A 5,221-nucleotide genomic window follows, 5' to 3' on the forward strand; every position below is an offset into this window, starting at 1 on the left:
CGGCCCGAGGTGGCCCGGGTTCGGGTCCGGGCCTACCCCGGGCCGCGGGAGAGCTTCAGGCAGCGGACAAGTTTTACACTTCTATCAATGTTAATGTTAACATGTCAATGTGAATATTCACATTGTCACGGGTCGGATGCGATCGGGCTTCGGGCCGCCCACGGGCTGCGGGCCAATTTTACACTCCTATCAATGTGAATGTTAACATGTCAATGTGAATATTCACATTGCCAACGGGCCGGGCCCGTCATGGCCCGAGGTCGGGCTTCGGGCTGCCCACGGGTCACGGGCCAATTATACACTCTTATCAATGTGAATGTTAACATGTCAATGTGAATATTCACATTGTCAACAGGCCGGGCCGGGCTCGCCCCGGGCCGTCCACGGGCCGTGGACGGGTTTCGGGCAGCCACGGGGTGCTAGCTAATTTTACACTTTTATCAATGTGCATGTTAACATGTCAATGTGAATATTCACATTGTCACGAGTCGGGCCAAGCCCGCCTCGAGCTGCGGTCGGGCTTCGGGCCGCCCACGAGCTGCGGGCCAATTTTACACTCTTATCAATGTGAATGTTAACATGTCAATGTGAATATTCACATTGTCAACGGGCCGGGCCGGGCCCGCCCCGGGCGGCGGATGGGCTTTTGGCCGTCCATGGGCCGCGGAACAATTTTATACTCTTATCAGTGTGAATGTTAACATGTCAATGTGAATATTCACATTGTAACAGGCCGGACCGGGCCCGCCCCGGGCCGCCCATGGGCCTCGGGCGGGTTTCGCGCCGCCACGGGACGGGGGCCAATTTTACATTCCTATTAATGTGAATGTTAACATGTCAATGTGAATATTCACATTGTCAACGGGCCGGGCCGGGCCCGCCCTGGGCTGCTGTCTAGTTTTATACTCTTATCAATGTGAATGTTAACATGTCAATGTGAACATTCACATTGTCAACAGGCCGGGCCGGGCCCGCCCGCGGGCCGTGGGCGGGTTTCGGGCAACTACGAGGCGCGGGCTAATTTTACACTCCTATCAATGTGAATGTTAACATGTCAATGTGAATATTCACATTGTCAACGGGCCGGGCCGAGCTCGCCCCAGGCTGCGGGCGGGCTTTTGGCCGCCCATGGGCCGCGGCCCAATTTTATACTCTTATCAATGTGAATGTTAACATGTCAATGTGAAGATTCACATTGTTAACGGGCCGGACCGGGCCCGCCCATGGGCCGCAGGCGGGTTTTGCGCCGCCACGGGACGGGGGCCAATTTTACACTCCTATTAATGTGAATTTTAACATGTCAATGTGAATATTCACATTGTCAACGGGCCGGGCCCGCCCTGGCTCGCGGGCGGGTTTCGGGCCGCCTACGGGCCAATTTACATTCCTACAAATGTGAATTTTAAAATATAAATGTTCGCATCATTAAATTGCTAATCGTTGAAAAAATATTTATAAGGGTATTAAAATTAAATATAAGGGCATAAGTGTCTAAGAAAATAGTGTAAATCAAGAAAATGGACTTTATGGAATAAAGCTATACATACATGGGACTAAATGGGTTAAAAAATTCCTTCATGGACTTTTTGGGTTAAAACACTTCTAAATTGGACTTATCAATAAAAATCTCTTTTAAAAATTGTAAACAAAATTGTGAGGAAATATCATTTTGCCCCTCAAATTATCACGCATTTTTCAATTTGACCCTCATACTTCGATTTATTTCAATTTAGTACCTAAACTTTCAACAAATTGATCCATTTAACTCCTATTGTCACATTTCGTTTACAATTGGATGGAATGTGCTGACGTGACATTAAAGTTCATTTAGAGTCATTTTACCTCCCAAACTATACCTTAAAAATCAATTTGCCCCCCAAATAAAAAAAAAATTTAAATTTAAATATTTAATAAATATTTTTTTATCTCAATAATGAAAAAATTAAATTTTAAATAATATATACTTTGCAAAAAAAATAAAAAAAATATAAAAGTCCTCATTTAGAATTATCTTGAGACTATGAATTGTGGATACTTCGACAAACATGTTGTACCCGTACCGGTTACTTATTGAATTTTGAAAAAAATTTCCCACTCAATTTTGAAATTACTATTAGTCTATCAATTCTATTGAAATTAATTTAGATAATAAATTAGTTACAATTGCACACGCACACACACATGGAGTAGTCAAGAAATTTTCGGCTTAATAAGTTTCTCTAGAATCAACTCAAGATAATATGAGAGTTATGAAGCACAAGTATAGGTATGAGCACTTGTATTGGTATGATATGAGTACATTGACATTGTAAAATCTTAAAAAAGTAAGGTACGAGTACGGGTATGGGTATGGTTTAATACGTTTGTAAAAAAATATTTATTTTTAATTTGAAATAATACAAAAATTGATTAAATGGTTTAGTTTGTTAAATCCAAAATACAAGTGACATTGTTGTTTGGAATGTTCTAAATAAGTACACTTTTTAACTTTTTATGAAATATGAGTTGGGTTTCAAGTGATGTGATAAAGAGGTGATGTGACTTAAATAAGATGATATGACTTAAATACGATAGTGACTTTTTGACTTTTTTAGGGGATGCCAAACCTAAGCATATGTATAAGATAAAATTAAATATTATTATATTAAATAACTTATAAACAATAACTTAATTTTAAAACCATGCTAAGTACAAAACTAAAAATGAAAAAGAAGTTTAGTAAAAGAATTTTATCTTTGTAGTCGAAGAAAAATATTATTTTCGACTGAGGTATGCACGACAACATTTTCTTAGTTTAGTGACATTTGAAAGTGCCACAAAACTATTCTTCTAATGACATTTTTTAGTCTTGTGGCATTTTGAACAAGTGTCATTTCTACCGGTGTCATGGTAGATATTAGTACCACGGTAGATATTTGCAAGTGCCACTACACCATCATGGCTAAAAACTTTCAATGACATTTTGATGTCATGATAGATATTATTTGTGACACTATCAAGCACCATTAAAAAAAGAGTTAGTGACATTTCTAAGTGCCATTACACCATCAAGGCTACACACTTTCAGTGACACTTTAATGTCATGGTAGACACTATTCGTGATGCTATCAAGTGCCATTAAAGAAGACTTGTAATTTAAAAAATGCCACTACATGGATTTTTAATGACATTTGTTATCTTACAATTGATATAAATGCCACTAAATCCAATTCATTTGTGCCATTAAATGGATATAAGTGACTTTGAGACTTATTTTAGTGACACTTTGCAAAACTACTATCACTACTACAAAATGCCACTTATATGTTATTTTCATTGACACTTTTAAAAGTTACAACTAAGCAGGCGTAAATGCGTATAAAAATTGAATTAATTTTTTAAGCAATTGAATATTAATCACCACAACCTATATTAATTTGACATCCATTCATCCTTTAATATTTTCATAACAATAAACAAATATTACCACCATAGAATCATCACATCAAAAAAAAAAAAAAAAAATCAAACCACAATCAATTATTTATTATTGAAATATAAATTTATTTATATTGCAATAAAAATCCCTTACCGAAATTATAAAATATTCTACTACACTAACAAAGTTAAAGCAAAAAAAATTAAAAAGAAAATTATTTCAACCATAAGTTCTGAAAAGCCATAGTGACATCCATAAGAGACAAATTATCAAAACAAAATCAATTCCCAAACTCTCAACCTCACTTGTATAAATATTCTCGGCTAGCATTCATAACTTGCGAAATCTGCATCCAAAAGATAAACTTATAAAGGTAATTGACACTATATTAAGTTAATATAAATTTGTTAATGAAATTATTATTTACGAAAGAAATATACCACAAATGGAGTAGGCCAAGCAACATGAGCTCCAATAGCTTGTCCAATTGTAACAAAATCATACTATTATACAAACTAACAAATTTTTAAAAATTAAAGAAAATTTTATTTCCAACATAAAAGATATAAAAATATTTACAAATAGGCTTGCACCCACTATATATCTGCTAAATCCCCTAATTAAGGCCCCCAAATTCTATCCACAATGGCATGACTCTCATCTTTGGCTCCTCTAATTTCATATCATTGGAGTGGAATTTGGTAGACAAAATTATGAAAATGAATCATTTTTCTAAGAGTTAATTACCTAAAAGTCTTATTTACTCAAAATGAATTCTAAACTTCAAAATACGTATTGGAATTTTCCAGATCTCATATCCAAACTCTTTAAAAACTAGTAAGGTAGAATAACAAAAGGAAAGTTTAGTGTCAAAAGTCTCAATGTAGTAAAAAACCAAATCAACGTAAGGATTACCTAAAAGTACATAGATATATCATATATTTCTTACTTCTTTTCCATGTACAGTGCTAGTGACTGATCCTATATTTCATGATGAGACAAAGCACTTTATATCCAAGAGTATACCAAATTTAATTCTCTTTCAAACAGGGGTCCAGCTATGTGCAATATTTTTTCAATTCTATGCAAGCATAACAACTATATCCCTATTCAATATCTAAAAAATAACAAATTCCAAGAAGAAAGAAAGAAAGAAAAAAAAAAAAGTAGCAATTTCAGTATGAGTACATAGTTTATCTTGGAACCTGAATAGAAGAGGATTTAAAGTATACCAAGTATGTTCAAAATTTCAGGAAAATCTCAATTCACTGAAATGAGAAATAACTTGGGGATTAATGCATCAACCATGTCTGCCCAACTTGGCTTAAATGAGAGTTTTATGTACACAAGGAGCACAGAACCATGGACCGACACCAAAAAAACAGTTTCTAACAGATACTTATGGTGCTATTTGGAAAAGGTCAGAACAGATTTTTTGTGGATATTACTTGGGTCCAATAAGATGATCCCTAGTTTGGCACACCAAAACCTTGATATGTTATGGTTCTTCGTGCCCTCCTCCCCTCCCCCTCCTTTCTCCAACATGTGCCATAGAAACTTATTTTTGTATCTATTTCTTGTTCTATTTTGTGTTTCACAAGACCATTCAAAAAAAAAAAGGAAAAGGAAAAGGAAAAGGGGAAAAAAAAAAAACCTTGAAGCTATGGAATGGTCACTTAAAGGAACAGCACTGAGGGGTTTTTTGTACCCCCCCCCCCCCCCCTTCTAGATCAAATTAAATTGATCTATTCTCTTTGATATCAATCTTCTAATCCAACAGATGTTCAATGGATTTTTCTTTCA

At 36.0% G+C, this 5,221-nt stretch overlaps 1 long non-coding RNA gene across 1 annotated transcript; it reads right to left on the reverse strand.

Moving 5' to 3' along the window:
* Positions 1–3,500: 3,500 nt before the first annotated feature.
* LOC114289065 (uncharacterized) lies at positions 3,501–5,005 on the reverse strand. The gene is made up of 2 exons (XR_014362103.1): positions 3,859–5,005; positions 3,501–3,764 (listed from the first exon to the last, which is right to left on the reverse strand). It is a non-coding gene; the product is annotated as an uncharacterized LOC114289065 (long non-coding RNA).
* Positions 5,006–5,221: the final 216 nt, after the last annotated feature.

Source organism: Camellia sinensis, chromosome 2 (genome assembly GCF_055761805.1).
Source record: "Camellia sinensis isolate YWXY chromosome 2, ASM5576180v1, whole genome shotgun sequence".
NCBI classification, from domain to species: domain Eukaryota; kingdom Viridiplantae; phylum Streptophyta; class Magnoliopsida; order Ericales; family Theaceae; genus Camellia; species Camellia sinensis.